We start from the raw sequence: 18,690 nt of genomic DNA on the forward strand, positions 1-18,690 counted from the left end.
AACAACAACAACAACAACAACTCATAGCAACCCTGTGTTCAACTTATCTAAATTATGCTTGATCCTATACCATGTACAGATACAGTTAGTCAGCTTACACTTGTTTGCTACCACAATTAGAAATGGCCAAGCAGTTTAGTCCAGCTTTCAAGTAAATCACAAACATTTACCCCCCAGGATCCAACTACTCCAAGCTAAAGGTAGGAACAGACCAACTTTTAAATACTAAGGTGCGTCTGATTCAGGCCATACTCTTTTCAATTACTAGCTATGCATCTGAGACCTAGATATTAAATAGAGATGACAGAAAAATAATTGATGCGTCTGAGCTGTGGTGTTGGAAAATAGCACTGAACATCCCGTGGATGGCCAAGAGACTAAAGAAACATGTCTTGGAGATGGTGCAGCTGAAGTTCTCTTTGAAGGCAAGAATGATAAGGCTTCACATCACATACTTTGGACATGTTGCTAAGAGGTGCTATTTCTTGGAAAGGGATATAATGTTGGGAAGGTGGAGGGTCGGTGAGGACCCTTAATCAGGTGGATTGACAGGGTGACTGCTGCAATTGGCTCTTATGTGTCAGGACGTGTGAGGATGGCACCGGGCAGAACAGGGTTCATATCTTTTGTTCATAGCGTCACTATGAGTCGTACTTGACATGATGGCACCTAACAGCAGCAACAACATATCATGTACACAAACTTTGCTATTTTTTTTAATTATTATTTTAAGGAAAGTTTACAAAAAAGTTGAATTCTCAATCATTCATTGTTGCACATTTTCCCTCTTCTCCTTCCTTTCCCCTCCCCTTGTTCCCTTTTCAAAGTACTTCTTGTTCCAGATTGTTGTCATACATATAATGCCTAATAATATATTACTTTCAGATAATTCTCCTCATCCGTTACAATGCAGTATTCATTACTACCCACTCTTTTCTTATTCTTTGGCTCCAATGTCCCCCAAAATACGGTTCTAACAGCAATGTTACACACTATTTGTCCTTTTGTGACTGAGATATTCTACTATAGGTAAGCCATTTGTTGCAGTCACTGACTGCCTCTATAGATTTAATTGACAACCTTCCTCTCCAACTCTGACCTTCCATTTTTCCAAGCATGATATCTTTTTCAGAGTCTGGCCTCTCCCAACAATAGGTTCAAACTGTGCGAGACAAGTTTTACCATCCTTGCCTATCAGAAGAGTTCTGGCTGTATTGTTATTGTTGTTATGCTTTTTTGAGACAACTACAACTCATAGTGACCTTCTAAACAACAGAACACAACCTTTCCTTCCCCTACCTCATTCTTCCAATATTAGGCGCAAGCCCATTGTTACAATAACTATGTCAGTTCATCTTGTTAAGGGTCTTCCTCTCTTTCTCTGATCCTCTACCTCTCCTACCATGATGTCTTTTCCCTTACTACAAATCCTCTTAGCAGCCCATGACATATTCAATACTCTTCTAATACCACAACTTAAAGAAATAAATTTTTATTTGTTTTTTCTTGTGGTGTGGCCTGTGTTGTTTTTGTCATGTGCTGTTGAGTTGCTTGCAACTCACAGCAAACCTGTGTACAACAGCTCTGAACCCTGCCAACCTTATCATCTCTGACACACCTACCTCCATTAATTTCATCCTGGGTCTTCCTCTCTTGCCCTGTTCCTCCACCCCTCCCCACCCACAAGCAAGATGTCCCTTTCCAAGGTCTGGTTCCTCCTTGAAACATGCCCAAAGTATGTCAGATCAAGCTTCAGAATCCTTGCATACAGGGAGCAGCCTGGTTTCAACCTTTTCTAGAATGAACCTATTTGTTCTCCTAGCAGTCCATAGTATATCCAATACTCTTCTCCAGCACAACAGCTTAAAGGCATCTTCTTCAGCTTTCTGTTGCACAGCAAGTAATTGCAAAGAATATGGCCTAGATCAGGCACACCTTAGTCTCCAGACTGACATAATTTCTCTTCAGTACTCTGAAAGATCCCTGACAATAGATTTTCCCCAGTGCAATTAGTCTTTTGATTTCTTAGCTGTGTGGTCCATTGTGTTATTGTTGTTATGTGCTGTCATGTTGCCTGCAACTCATAGTGACCCTATGTACAAGAGCCCTAAACTTTGCTCTATCCTGCACCAGTCTTATTGTCTCTATAACACCTATCCTCATTACCTCAGTCATTGAATCAATCCATCTCATTGAGGATCTTCCTCTCCTGCGCTATCCGTCCACCCTCCCAAGCATGATGTCCCTCTCCAAGGACTGATCCCATCTTGCAACCTGTCCAAATTATGTCAAACAAAGCTTCAGAATCCTTACCTCCAAGGAGCAGCCTGGTCTCATGATCTCTAGGATGAACCTGTTTGTTCTCCAAGCAGTCCATGGTATATTCAATTTTTTTTGCAGCACCATAGCTCCAAATCATCAATTCTCTTTCTATCATCCATTAGTCATTGTCCAGCTGTCTGATGTATAGCAAGTAATTGCAAAGACCAAGGCCCGTGCACCTTAGTCTCCAGAGTGACATTATTGCTCTTCAGTACTTTGGAGATGTCTCTAACAGCAGACTTTCCCATCACAATAAGTCTTTTAATTTCCTGGGTGCTGGTACAAAGAGTTCTGAATATGGAGCAAAAGAAACTAAAGCTGTTAACAATCTCAATCTCTTCACCATCTATCATGATACTGTCCATTGGCCCAGTGGTGAGAATCTTTGCTTTTGTGATGTTGAGCTTCGATTCCTATTTAGACTGCAGTACTTGACCTTCTTCAGTAAGTGCTTCAGGTCTTCCTCAGTTTCAGCAAGCAGGGTTGTGTCTTTTGCATAATGCAGATTGGTGATGAGTTTACCTCCAATCCTGATGCCACATTTCTCCTCATGGAGCCTAGCCACCCGTGTAATCCATTCTGCATCATACAAATTTTAAAGGTATGGAAATAGGACACAACCTTGATGTGCACTCTCAGGGAGTTGCATTTCTCACCCAAAGATTTTGCCTCTCTGCCAGTTGGAATATATCAACATCTTTGCAGGAGAAATACGGCCAGCCTCCTCTCATACTAGTTATAGCATTGGAAACCTATTGGAGGGCCAAGTAAAAGTTAGTTCACACTAGAACACAATGAGGATTTTTTTGTGCATATCTACTTCACAGCTCTAGGAGGAAAACTTTTTAAAGCGCTCTAGTTATGTAGTCCACAGGGGGTTGACCTGTTAACTCAAAGACTGCACATCTCTAAAAGTTTAAATCCTCTGGAAGACTATGGAAAAAAGATGGGTAAGCTCCTCCTGTGTGATTTACAGCCTCAGAAACCAAATGGAAGGTCAGGCATGACTTGGTTCTGCCTTGAAAAGAATTATATTTTTTTGTTGTATTAATTTCCAACAGTCATGTGCATGTAAATCAACTGAAAATACCATGGGTTGGATTAAATATATTTTAGTCTTTAATATGGCATCGTTATTCTTTAGAATTTTAAAGAAGTCATTGATAACAGACTTGCTCAGTGGATTACATATCTTGATGATGAAATGTTGATTCCATGAGTGTTGATTGTGGATCAAGTTAGATGAAGTTCTGGACAGCTTCAATATTTTCTTCATCTCTTATGATATTGCTTATTGGTCTAGTTAAATATTTTTATTTTCTTTATTTTGACGTATCATTTATTTTTTGGGGGGGGGGCTGTGTTTGTGTGTGTACTGTCAAATTAGATCTGACTGGTACAGGAAGAGATTGCCCCTCTTTCTCCAGCAGAGTAGCAGTGTTATCTATTCTAATGACTATAGTCTTTAATCTTCCTATGTAAGTATTTCACGTACTCTTCAGTTCTAACAAGCAAAGTTGTGTGATCTGCAGGTTTTTTATGAGTCTTGATTTAACCGTAATGCCACATTCCTCTCCATTTATTTATTTGTACAGATTATTTTCTTAGTATGCAAATTAAACACATCTGGTAGAAAGAGACAACTCTGACACATAACTTTTCCTGATTATACATTTTGCAGTATCCCCTTGTTCTGTTCAGATAACTGATTTTTCTGGTCTATGTACAGATTTCAAATGAACACAATAAAATATTTTGGTATTTCTATTCTTCTCAATGTTAGCTATGGTTCATATAATCCACACAGCCAAATTCCTTTGCATAGTCAGTTAGAGACTTGCACAAATTATTTCTGGTATTCTCTGCTTTCAGCAATTTCCATTTAATATTAGCAATCATATTCTCCATTCCAAAGCCTCTTCTGAATCAAATTTGAATGTCTAGAAGGTCTTTGTTGATTTACTGTTACATGTATTTCTGTATAATATCCAGGAAGATTTTACTTGGCCTTGACATTAATGATACTATTGTTTGATAATTTCTCCATTTTATTGGATTAATTTTTTTGTACAGACATTAAAAATCCAGGAAGAATGAACATGACATTTATCTAGCAGAAGAAACTGAACAATTCCCAGCCTCAAATTCCAAATACTGAACAATTTAGTGGACAAGCTACTGAATCACAGAGAAAGTATCAAAAGAAGATGGAAGGAGTATGCCGAATCACTGCACCAAAAAGTATTGGTCAGTACTGAACCATTTCATGAAATAGCCTATGACCAATCACCACCAGTACCAAAAGATGAAGTAAAAGCTTCGCTGAAGACAGTGACAAATAAGAAAACTCTAGAAATTGATGGAATAACTATCAAAGTGTTTGAGCAAACAGATAGAACACTGGGTATTCTTATCTGTGCCAAGAAATTTGGAAGCCTTTCATTCACTTAGTCTTACTTCATCCAGTTTATATCATTGTCCCAAGATCTTTACTCAGTGAGTCATGTTCATGTGAAAACTATGTATAGACAAAGAAGCAGTTGTCAGAACAGAACAAAGAAACACTGAATGGTTTAAATTCAAGAAAGGTGTGCAGCAGAATTGTATACTTACTCCATATCTATTAAATCTGTATTCTAAACAAATCATCTGAGAAGCTGGTCTATATTAAGGATATAGCATCAAGATTGAAAGAAGAGTTATTAACAGCCTGCATTCTTTAGATGACATAACCTTTCTTCCTGAAAGTGAGGAGGGCATGAAGCACTTATTGTAGCGATGAAAGTCTATGTCCTTCAATGGGTTTTATATGAACATCAAGAAAACAAAATCTTCACCACTAGACCAATAAGCAACATCATGGTAATTAGAAAAAAGGTTGAAGTTATCAAGTATTTATTTTTACATGAATCCACAATCTATACACATGGCAGCAGCAGTCAAGAAATAAAAGATGCGTAGTGTTGTGTTAATCTACTGTTGAGGATATTTTCAAAAAGTTCTGAAGATCAAGGATATCAGTTTCAAGATGAAGCTGTTCCTTATCCAAGTCATGCTATTTTCAATTGCTTCCTATGCATCTGAAAGTGCAATGGAAAACGATGACAGGGGAAGGATTTACACCCATGAATTGTGGTGTTGTTAAAAGTATTTATTATGCCACAGACTGCCTTTGAACAAACAAATCTGTCTCGAAGGAAGTGCACTCAGAAAGCTTCTTAGAAGGAAAGATGATGAAACTTTGATTCACTTCCTTTGGCCATGTTTTCAGGAGGAACTATTCCTTGGAGAGAAATCATGCTGGAAAATTAAAAGGACCAGAGAAAAGAGAGGAAGATTTTTCTTGAGACAGATTGACACAGTGACTAGCAATGGGCTTGAACGTGAACGATAATGGGGATGGTGCAGGGGAGGGCAAAGCTCAGATCTCTTGTTCTGTAGCTATTAGTTCTAGTTGACTCAATGGCACCTCCAAACAATAATATTCAACATAGTTGCCAAAGAACTCAAAAGATTCTAGCAGAGACCCTCACTCCTCTCTTCCTGGACTATTATTCTTCCTTCACCCACTGTACTACAGTCATGTCATTTGTTCACAGGAAGGCACATTGCTAAGTCAAAGTAACACTCATTTGCCGTTTCAAATCCACCAGTAACTCAAGAGAAGGATGGTGGGCAAAATCCTCTCATAGGCTTATAGTTTCTGAAATTAGATGGTCAACTTTGAGTTGGTTGTATCTAACCCACAATTGTAGTTGTTATGTGCTGTTAAGTTGCCTGTGCCTCATAACGATCCTATGGACAGCAGCTCTGAACTATGCTTTATCCTGAGCCAATTTCATTGTCTCTGACACACCTCATTACCTCAGTCACTGAGTAAATTCATCTTGTCCAGGGTCTTCTGTCCTTTCACTGTCCCTTTACCCTTCCAAGCATGATATCCTTCTCCAAGGACTGGTCCCTCCTTGCAATATGTTTAAAGTACTATAGACAGAACTTCAAGATCCTTGTTTCCAAGGAACAGTCTGGTTTCACCCTCTCAAGGACGGACCTGTTTGTTCTCTTAGCAAATATAGTCAATACTCTTCTCTAGCACCATGACTCAAAGGCATCAATTCATCTACTGTCCTTAGTTGTTGTTCAGCTCTCTGATACATTGCAAGTACTTATGAAGACCATGGCCTGGATCAGGTACACTTTAGTCTCCAGACTGACACCTTTGCCCTTTCACTCTGGAGAGGTCCCTGACAGCAAGTTTACAGACACGTAGGGTTTCTATTCATTCATTATTGCACTTTTCCCCCCTGCCTTTCCTCCCTCCCCAATTCACTCTTCTTGAAAGTAAAAGAAAAACTCATTGTTATGTAATCCCTCCCCCCCAGGTCCACTTTACTGTGCAGACTTAATTCTGGACTGCTGTCATGACAATAATAGCCAGTCATATATTCCTAATAAACAGTTCTCTCCCTCATCTGTTTCAATACGGTATACATCATTCATCTCCTTCTCTGTCTTCTCTCAACTCCAATGTCAGTCCTGTTTTACAACAGTGGCCCTATGAAATATTTGTCCTTTCGTGACTGAGATATTTCACTCAGTATAATGTCCTCCAGGGTCACTCATTTTGTATAATATTTAATGAGTTCCATGTTTTTCAATGTAGCATAGTATTCCATTGTGTGAATATACCACAGCTTCTCTATCCATTCGGTTTTTGATGGGCTTTTGGGTTGTTTCCAGCTCTTTGCTGTTGTGAACAAAGCCTCAATGAACATGGGTGTGCATATATCTGCTTGAGTGGTGGTTATGGTTTCTTTAGGATAAATTCTCAGTAGTAGAATTGCTGGGTCAAATGGTATTTTTATTTTCAACTTTTTGAGAAAGCCCCATACAGCCTTCCATAGTGGTTGCAGCATTTTACACTCCCACCAACAGTGAATAAGGGTTCCAGTTTCTTTGCAACCTCACCAGCATTTGATGTTTGCTGTTTTGTTAAATTTGACTATTCTTATTGGGGTGAGATGCTATTTCATAGTTGTTTTGAGGAATTCATCTTTTGATTTTCTGGCTTCTGACAGCAAGAGTGTTGATTGTGGAACCAAACAAGAGGACCGCTGTTAACAGTCTCGATCTCAATCCAGTGCGCGCAGCCACCAAGAACTCCACCCAGTTCAACAAGGGCTCGTCGTACGGGCTCTCGGCTGAGGTCAAGAACCGGCTCCTGTCCAAGTATGATCCTCAGAAGGAGCTGGAGCTCCGCAACTGGATGGAGGAGCTCACCGGGCTCCAGATCAGCCCCGACTTCCAGAAGGGCTTGAAGGACGGTGTTATCCTGTCCACAGTTATGAACAAGCTGCAGCCAGGCTCGATCCCCAAGATCAACCGCTCCACGCACAACTGGCACCAGCTAGAAAACCTGTCCCACCCACTTCATCAAGACCATGGTCAGCTATATCAAGACCATGGTCAGCTATGGCATGAACCCCGTGGACCTATTTGAGGCCAACGACCTGTTCGAGAGTGGAAACGACTCAGGTGCAGGTGTCTCTGCTCGCCCTGGCTGGGAAGGCCAAGACAAAGGGCCTGCAGAACAGCGTGGACATCCGTGTGAAATACTCCGAGAAGCAGGAGCAAACTTCGATGATGCCACCATGAAGGCGGGCCAGTGTGTCATCGGACTCCAGATGGGCACCAATAAATGGGCCAGCCAGTCGGGCATGACGGACTATGGCATGAGACGGCACCTCTGTGACCCCAAGAACCACATCTTGCCTCCCATGGATCACTCCACCATGAGCGTGCAGATGGGCACCAACAAGTGTGCCAGCCAGATGCGCATGACTGCCCGCGGGACCCGGCGGCACATCTACGACACCAAGCTGGGAACGGACAAGTGTGCTAACTCCCTCCATGTCCCTGCGATGGGCTACATACAGCAAGGCGCCAACCAGAGTGGTCAGGTGTTCGCGCTGGGCCAGCAGATCTAGGACCCCAAATACTGTCCGCAAGGCTGTGGATGCGGCCTCAGCCAGTGTGGATAACTGCATGGACCCTGGGGACACCCCTGTGTTACCCCACTATTGCCAGGAGGAGGCCAGCTGCTGAGGGGCCACGTGCACCTCCTCACACCATGGGATTTGGGGTTTTGTATGAGTTGAATTATGGCAGCTGGGAGTCTGTGGGTGGCTTGGGGTAGGCAGGGATGACCCCCTCCTCCCTGTTTTCTTGCCTGGACTGAGCCACCAGAGTGGGTTAGGGGACCAGAGGATGAACGGGAGGATGGTGTCTGCGCTGCATGGGGGAGGGGACCGCACCGGGAGGGGAAGTCCGTCTCCCCCCTCCCCCCGGCAGTTTCAGGCTTTGTCTCCCTCCCCTGGTACCTGCCAGGTCAGTTTGTAGTTTCTGTGACCACAAAGCCCGTTACAAAACAAGAGAAAACGTGGTGTTTTTTCCCCTCTAGGGGGATGATGGGAAGGGGTACTGGGAAATGGCCACACCAGAGTCCCCTCTACTTCCTGAGGATCGGCATCTGACCCCCCCAAGTGGGGAGACTGAGGCCCAGTCATGACCACGGAGTTTCGAGTGACTGAGCAACGCCTGACCCCACACCCACCTCTGGAACCTTCCTAAGCGCCCCCCACCTCGCTGCCTCAGAACTGCACAGAGGTCTCCCACCCCCCACCTGACAGACCTCCTTGGGCTCTGCTCCCACCAGGACCCTGATCTCAAGCTAATGTGAAATCTTGATTGTGGACCAAATTGCAATAAAAACCTCTTTCTAGGAAAGACAAAAACAAAAACACAAACACAGTCTCAATCTTTCTACCGTCTATGATGATGCTGCCAATTGGCCCAGTGATGAGAATCTTTGTTTTCTTGATGTTGAGCTTCGGTCCATTTTAAAGGCTACAATCTTTGACCTTCTGGAATAAATGCCTCAGGTCCTCCTCAGTTTCAGCAAACATAGTTTTTTCCATCTGCATAAACACAATCAAGTGCTCCGAGAGATTCTCATTCTTCTCAAAGTCGGCCCCAGTTTGTTGTGAATGCCTTTGCAAAATCAATTAGCTTCACAATTAGCTTGAGAAAACATACTAAACTACACTTAAAGAGCAATAGCAATACATACACTGTTCCTTCTTCCTGGAACACTCCATCAGAAACTCTTTTCATTTTCTTAGGTCTCAGCTTAAATGACACTATAAATTAGGGATTCTCTGACAACCACTCTCTGTGAAACAGTTATACCTCCCATCCTCTTTTATTGTCATCCTGATTTATTTTCTGATTATTACTTAATACAATATGACATAAATAATGGTTTGGTTATTTAACTCTTTCTCTCTACCAGTATTTAAGCGAGTGATGTAATGATTGTTGTGATGAGCATGACCAAGCCATGGTCTTCACAATTACTTGATATGTTATCAGAGACCTGGATAATGACTAGTGATGACAGAAGAAGATGTCTTTGAGCTGCAGTTTTGGAGAAGAGTCTTGAACCTACCATAGACTGCCAAGAAAACAAGTCAGTCTGTCTTGGAGAGGGTGAAACCAAGTTTCTCCTTGGAGGCTAGGATTGTGAAGCTCCGTCTCACATACTTTGGGCTTGTGGCCAGGAAGGACCAATCCTTCATGCTTGGAAGGGTGGAGGGAAAGAGAAACAAAGGAGAAACAGAGGAAGACCGTGGATGAGATGGATTGATACAGTAAGTAGAGCAATGCGGGTAGGTGTGTCAGAGTCAGTGAGATATGCTTAAGACAGGGCAGGGTTCAGAGCTCCTGTACGTAGGGTCACTATGAGACACAGGCAACTCGATGGCACACAACAACAACAACACCTCATCACCATTTAAGCGGGTGAAAGAAAGGACTTTGTCTTTTTTTATTTGTGTATCCCTAGCACCAAAAAATTGTTATTGGTACACATTCAATCCCTCTACAATATTTGTTAAATAAATCTATGTATGTATTTTAGTTAATTTGTATTCAAATTACTGATTTGTTAAGAAATTGATACTATTCTTTCATTTGACATTGTTATGGAATTGGAAAATTGGGCTTATAAAATTATCTATGCTGTGCTTCTTCAACTTTTTAACTGTCATTTTATGTGCTGGGCTTCAGGCTTTTCAGGCTGTGTGATTTCAAACAGCATATGGTAAAACAAATGAGCACGGATTTGACACAACCTGACCTTTAAATGACAATGAGAGTGAAAGGTCAGCTTGAATGTGGCCTTGTCAGACTCTTATGAGAATGGAAAATTTCCAGCAGTCCCAGAGAAGGTCAAAAAAAGTATAACACAAATGGAATAGGGAACCACTGAAAGTTTTTCATTGAGTGAGGGTGACAGACAGAGGTCTCTCAAAGAATATATAATGAGGATCATCCAAGCCATTCAAACTGAAGAATGGCGAAGAGGTTGCATGATTTATCTCACATTTTCAAGCAAGGCATCATCATTATGGAGAAATAATATATTTTTAAAGGTAACACAACACAATGTAATAAAAATTCAAACAGACACGCAAAGATACAAAAGGAAAAATCTTTTTTACCCTACATCCCTCTTAGTTTTTGGAATACCTGCCAGAAAGATGCCATTTAATACTAACTTGTTTTACACAGTCTTAAAGATACTTTGTGCAAACACAAGCTGGATTGTATTTCATTTAAAATTCCATAAACTTTGAAAGGTTTCAAGCAGGCAAGGACCATAGAGGTTAATAGAACAGACACCAATGTACACATAACCCAGATTTTTATAAATATTAATAGAAGTCCAATTTGCCTTAGGTATGTATTAAAAAATAAAATGTTACACATACAGTCGAAGTCTCTGCTGCATTTTTACCATTCTCCTCCCAGAGGTGAACACTATCCTGAGGCTGATGTATCTCTTTTCTAATTATGTTTCTCTATATTCTTCCTTGTATATGAATTCATCATACTATATATTATTGTACTGCTCCTTAAATTTACATAAGTCCTATCAAACTGTACATATCCTTTTTTAGCTTCCTTTTTCATTTGCAAAAACAATTTAAAAATGAATCTGTGCTGATACATACAGCTCTAGTTCAGTCATTTTAACTAACTGCTATATCTGTCATTACCACAAGATGCCTCCAAATAATGGTGACATCTTGGATATTAGAGTAGAATTGTGCTTTATAGGATTTTCAATAGCTGATTTTTCAAAATTAAAGTTAAGATTTTAGGTTAGTAGCTGATCCCATTAGCTATCCATACCACACAGAGATTCCTCATTCTCAAATTATACATACGTATGCCTTTCACATAGGGTCGCTATGAGTCGCAAGTGACTCGACGGCTCGACGGCACGTTGTTACAACAACAACATGCCTTTCACTTACTTCAAAAACTTGTTCTTTTAATTTGTCCTTATTTAAAAACTTCTTTGTCCCCTTAATTATTCCAACCAACATCCAGAAAGTAAAAAAACAACAAACAAAAAAAACCCCAACCCACAAAAAAACACCCCAAAATCTTGAAACTATATGAACATTCAATTAATTCCCTACTTTTCAGGTTTTCTTTCAGCAAAACCTCTGCACAAGGGATATATACACTAGTCATGACAATTTCTTATGCTTCTCTTTGGCCAAGTTACCATACACTGTTCATTTTAAAAGGTTACTATTTTCTAAGTTTTTGAGGATTCATCTTTATAATATACTTACATTTTGTTAAGTGCTTGAGTCTTTTTCTGGACTTTCACAAGCTATGAACAAATACACCAGAAGATTACTGCCCTGTGTGCATTGAAAACCTTTCCCAATGAGGTGAAAAGAAAACCTGCTGACTGGGAAAAACATTTGGTAATGACATCTCAGACAAGAGTCTCATAAGGAAAGTTTACAAAATGCTGCAGGGCCTTCACAAGAAAATACTGGTAACCCAAAAGGAAAATGGATAAATACATTAGAAAGACTTTTCACAGAGGAAGACATCAGGTGGCTAACGGACACATGAAGACATGCTCAAAATCACTGGCAATGAGAGATGCAAATTAATACCACAATGAGCTATCATCTCACCCCAGTAGCAGTGACAAAGTTAGCAAGATAGATAACATAATGTTGTTGTAGTTGATGACTGCTGTTGAGTTGAGACCCTATGAACAAAAGACCTGAAGCTTTTCTGTAACTGTCATCATTTTTCCAAGTTCATAGAGTTTCCAGAGGCATGTGGTTTAGGAAGTGGATGTCACTCCTGCTTCCAAACCTATCTTAAACTGGGAGCTCTACTAAACACCATCTACTATGGGCACCCATTATGGAATCTGAGCCCCCAATGGCACAAGGTTCAGTATCACAGCAAACCCAGATTATCTCAGCACAGCAAGCTGACAGGAGAGTGGTGCCCAACATAGAAGAATGTTCCTCCAAAATATAATAAGACAAGGCCCAAGGGCCACAGTTCCAAGGGCCCAACCAACTTTTACATACAAGGGTCCTCCACAAAAATCTCGCCGACTCTAAACAAGATGCTTAAAACAACAACAACAAAACCTCCAAACAACAACCAAACATTCCACAAGACCCTAAACCAACTTACAGAGTCCAGAAATTCTTATACACTGCTGTTGGGATTTTAAAATGGTAAAGCAGCTCTGGAAGACAGTTTGGCATTTCCTCAAAATGCTGAACATACAAATTCCATATGACCCATCTATTCCACTGCTAGGAATATATCCTGAGAAAATTGGAATTGAGATACAAATGGAGATTTGGACAGTGATGTTTATAGCAGTGTTGTTCACAATAACAAGAAGAGGAAACAGCCCAAATATCCATCAACAAAAGAAGAGATTGCAAATGATGGTGCTTTCACAGGATGGAATACAATGTAGCACTCAGGAGCAAGGAATTTGAAAAATGCTATGTGACCGTGGGAGAGGCTGGAGAGCATTATGCTAAGTGAACGAAAACTCAGTCTCCTAAGGACAAAACCTACACAAGAACAGAAGGATAATTAGTTGTTGTTATGTGCCATCTAGTCATAGCAACATTATGTACAAAGGTTCTGAAGACTGCTCTGTCCTAAGCCAGTCTCATTGACTCCAACATCTCCAACACACCTACCCCCTTTATGCCAGTTACCATACCAATTCATCTTATGCAGGGTCGGCTTCTCCTGCGCTGTCCCTCCACCCTTTCAAGAATAATGTCCTTCTCCAAGGACTGGTCCCTCCTACCCATCTGCCCAAAGCACATGAGACAGAGCTTCAAAATCCTAGCCTCCATACAGAAACTTGCTTCTCCTTCTCCAAGACAGACCTAGTAAGATGTTTATAAAAGTCGAAAGAGGGAAGAGGAGGGTGTAAGAATCTAAGAATGGGGAGATGGAGAAATTACAGGGTTGCAGAATTTGGTGGATGAAGGTGGTGGTTAAGGAATTAGGAAAGATCCAGTGGGGACCTGAAAGATGGAGTAATAATAGGCATAGATCAAAGGTGGTTAATTTTATAAAACACAATGTATTAAAATGTTTTTATGAAACACAAGGTGACATGAAAGAATGTATGAAACTCAGTCTACATGAATGAAACACAACGTATATGGATTTTTTATACAAACCAATATAACATAAATTTTAAAAGGGAGTGCTTTTATGGTATGTTTAAAGTCTAGAAAGATTCAAACTCCAGACCAAAATCATTACCATCAAGTTTGTTCCAGATATGAACCTTAATGACAGGAAACTACTGATGTTTCTCCCATAGAGTTGCTGATGGATTCGAACTACCAGTGTTTTCGTAGAGACTTTTACTTATTTATTATTCATAGTAAGTTAGAATAAACTTTTTCTAGCTCAAACTTTCCAATACATACTAATATTGTTATTATTGTCTTTGTCATTGTTGTTATGTGTTGTTGAGTCATTTGTGACTCATAGAGACACTATGGACAACAGCGCTAAACCCTGCTCTATTCTGTACCAACCTTATTGTCTCTGACATACCTATCCCCATTACCTAGTCACTGAATCAATCCATCTCACTGAGGGTCTTCCCTTCTTGCACTGTCTCTCCACCTTCCCAAGCATGATGTCCCTCTCCAAGGACTGGTCCCTCCTTGCAACATGCCCAAAATATGTCACCTAAAACTTCAGAATACTTGCCTCCAAAGAGCAGTCTGGTTTCACCCTCTCCAGGACCAATCTGTTTGTTCTCTTAACAGTCCATAGTATATTCAATACACTTCTCCAACACTATATCTCAAAGACATCAATTCTCCAGTCATTGTCCAGCTTTCTGATGCATAGGAAGTAACTGAAAAGACTATGGCCTACACCAGGCACACCTTAGTACTTTGGAGAGGTCTCTGACAGCATACTTTCCCAGTTGCAATTTATCTTTTCATTTCCTGGCTGCTGGTACCAAGAGAGTTGATTGTGAAGCCAAGCAATCTGAAGCTCTTAACAATCTCAATCTCTTCACCGTCTTTCATGATGCTGCCAATCAGCCCTGTGGCTACATACTAATATTTGACATTTTTAGTGGGTTTCCAGTAAGTCAAATTATTTTCCAAAGCAGATTGTCATCCTTATAAATTTAAGTTATCTATTTGAGAGCAAAAGTTGTCCTCACTTTACCCAATTTTGCCTTACCATTTTCTAGGATGGTTTTCAAGTCTCCTTATATGTATTGTATGTATTTCTTATTATATTTTCCAAACTATTTTAATCTTTTCTATTATTATTACACAGAGCTTTTCCCTTTTCTATTTTTTTTCTTCTAAGTTGTTACTTTAAAATAGTATACTTATGGAAGATTATTTATGGACTTTTGTTGCTGTTGTGATGTATTGTGGAGTCAGAACTGACTCATAGCTGACCCTCCAGTGGATTTTCAGAGGCAATAAACGACACAGGAGGAGAGAACCCAACGCCCTATCTCAGAACAGCAGATGGATTAGTACTGTGTGCCTTTTGGTTGGCAATGCAACTCCTTACAGCTTAGTTACCAGAACTAGCTCGCGGATTTTTTTTTAAGGTGGAGTTATCATTAATTTGCCCAAGAATCAGTGTCATATAATTGATAAATAGAAATACTCCCCCCCCTATTTTGCCAAGATGGTTTGAATTCCTAATTCTTTCAAACTCCCATGGTAGGTATCAGTGGAAAACATAGGTATACTTGGTATATATGATTATAGTGACAGAATAAAGTTTTACTCAATATTTGTGTTAATAACATCATATAATATCCTTTGTACACTACAGATGTCCAGATACTGGCTATGAGTTATGTATTAGCCTAAATATAATTTGTGTGAGAATTATGTGTTTTGCAACCTTTGCTTTAAATTATGAGATATATAAATCTTGCAGCAAGTTTGCTGTAGCAACCCTACAAAGATATAGAAAGGAGAACTGCCTTCTCTAATATTTTTAATTTCTTTATGATAAATTTTTGTGAAGATCTTACGGAGTCTACATTTAAAATATTTTAAAATTTAAAAATATCAAGCTTAATATTAGTAATCATTAGCTCAATATTAGTAAAAGGCCACACTGCCAAAAGAGTTTTCACTGGAAAATATTTTTCTTCACCTAAAACACAGTGCTAACAATTCAATGTTGCTTATGGAGAATAAAGCTTTGCTAATTTACAAAAAATATATCCAATATGTCTAATACTATGAATGTGAATTCTCTCAGTGTCTTTATAACTGACAACATCCTACTTGTTGCTTTGAAAACTTCATTGTTTTGAAAAAAATCCATTTATCAAATAGTAGACTGAAAATTCAATTTTCTTTGTATATATTTAATACAGACAAGTTGTGTAATGGTAAAATCAGCTAAGGCAATATCAGAGTTTCATGAAAATTCACAGTTTGATAATCATAGTTTCTCAGAAAACTCCCTGTGTCCACCATAGGAAAGGGCTAAGTTGAAATGAGAAATACATTCCCAAGGGAGTTCTGACCATCGATACACAGGTTACGTGGTGTGTGATCTATTTCATAGCTTTGGGATCTGCTTTCTCCTCAGAAGGGAATTATATGCACTGCATGAAGAGGTGAGCCTTTAGAAATGTCAGTGAATACAGGTCAAGACTACACAGCCTTTGGAGATGATCCTTTTGGACTCTTAGAAGTTGCACATTGAAAAACATATGTGAACAAAAATTTTGATGAAGATTACAGGTTTGGTGTAAATTTAACTAGGAAATAAAGAAAAATTGCAAAACAAATCAGAAAACATGTGGTCACATATACATTAAACATACATATAGCTGACAAGGTCACATCCAACATAAAAAAAGTTATTTGGGGCAAAAAAGGTCAATGTTTTCACAATGAATACATATTTGATAGTGGAAGTATTTAGATTAACACTATGTTAGCAGTAAAGAAATGGCATGTTTTCTCTCAAAGCAAGTTTATTTTAGAGCTGAAGGGCCCGCTTGTACCTGACAAAAATGAAATGTTCTGAGATCATGAGACCAACACATTTTGTCACAGCAAAATTTTACATCTATAGAAATAGTTCCGAGTGACAATCACAGACACTTCTAAAAAAGCTAAATATCACAGCTTATATTTTCTGAAAAATTACAGAACTTTAGTTCACACATTCTTAAAATTACAAATTAAGCATCCATTGCAACTACCTAATAGTGATAATTAAGTTAAAAAATATATTTAGAGACCATTTGTGATAATCTGCTTTCTATATTTTAGTACTGACACACCTAAAGCTGTATTGTTCTAAATTATAAAATATTAACATAAAGAATAATAACTTCATCATCATCAAGTCAGTTCTGACTCAGAGTTAATCTCCTTCAGGTTTAAGGCTTTGAATAGTAACCAGAATAAAAAGCTTATATTTCTCTCACAGAACTGTAAATAATAAACAGGAGAAACTGCCTCTCTGTATCTCACAGAACGGTGATGGACTTGAACTGATGAAGGTATTTGGCTTGGAGTTAGCAGAACATCTTGCTCTGGGCTATGCCACAAGTTGTTGTTAGGTGACATCAAGTCCGCTACTACTCATAGCGACTCCATGTAAAACAGAGCTAAACTTTACTTGTTTCTATGCCATCCATACAATCTCTACTGTATTCAAGTCCATTATTGCAGTCATTGTTTTTTCTCTCTTTTTCTTTTTGATTTTCCAATGATGGTTTGTTTTTTTGTTTTTTTTTTCCAAGGGCTGGCATCTCCTGACAACATGTTCAAAGCATGTGAAATGAAGTTTCACCATCTTTGCCTTTAGGGAACACCATTTTTAAAGTCCTTCCAAGACAAAGTTGTTCTTCTGAAAATTTTTGAGATACTCAATACTCTTTTGGACATCACAATTCAAAACCCTTGATTCTTCTTCAGTATTCCCTTTTCATTATCCAACTTTCACATTCATAGAAAGCAACTTAAAGTATCACTGGGAGGTATAGCACTCCCTGACCTCAAAATCTACTACACAGCAGTAGTAACCAAAAGAGCATGGTGCTGGTATAATGACAGGCACATAGAACAATGGAACAGAATTGAGAACACAGAAATGGACCCAGCTATCTATGGTCAACTGATATTCAACAAGGAAATAAAACTTATCAAACGGGGAAAATGACAACCTCTTCAACATATGGTGCTGGTAAAACTGGACTGCGACCTGCAGAAAGCTGAAATAGGATCCACATCTTATATCACACACAATAATCACCTTAAGGTGGATCAGAGACTTGGGGATAAAGCCCAAAACCCATAAAGTTCAATAGAGACAAACTGGGATCTAGCTTAGAAGGCCTCGTCTATGGTATAAAAAGACTTCCAAATACGCACAGAAATGCACAATCTGAAGAAGATAAAATTGGTGAATGGAACTTTCTAAAGAATAAATTCTTGTGTGTATCAAAAACTTTTCCCAACAAAGTGAAAAGAAAACCTTCTGACTGGGAAAAAGACATTTGGAAGTACCGTTTCAGACAAGGGTCTCATATCAAAAGTTTATAGAATTCTATGGGGCCTGAAGAAAAAGACTGATCACACAATTGCAAAATGCGAAAAAGACATGGAACTTCTTTTCACAGAGGAAGGTATTTGGATGGCCTACAGACGTATGAAGAAATGCTCAAAATCACTGCCATAAGAGAGATGCAAATCAAAACCACAATGAGATAGACACTCTTATACAACCATTCTAGAAGGCAGTTTGGTGCTTCCTCCAAAAGCTAAACATAGATATTTCATATGACACAACTATTCTACTGCTTGGAATATACCCTGAGAGAATGAGAACTGAGGCACGAGCAGAGTACATCAACGTTCATAGCAGTGTTGTTCACTATTACAAGAACATGGAAAAAGCCCAAATGTTCAACCA

At 39.4% G+C, this 18,690-nt stretch overlaps 1 pseudogene; it reads left to right on the plus strand.

Annotated features, from left to right (window-relative positions):
* LOC102856915 overlaps nt 1-8,363 on the plus strand; it is a 12,540-nt pseudogene extending 4,177 nt beyond the window's left edge.
* Nucleotides 8,364-18,690: the final 10,327 nt, after the last annotated feature.

Source organism: Elephantulus edwardii, unplaced genomic scaffold (genome assembly GCF_000299155.1).
Source record: "Elephantulus edwardii isolate Elephantulus edwardi_28Jun2011 unplaced genomic scaffold, EleEdw1.0 scaffold00167, whole genome shotgun sequence".
In the NCBI taxonomy this organism is placed as follows: Eukaryota; Metazoa; Chordata; class Mammalia; order Macroscelidea; family Macroscelididae; genus Elephantulus; species Elephantulus edwardii.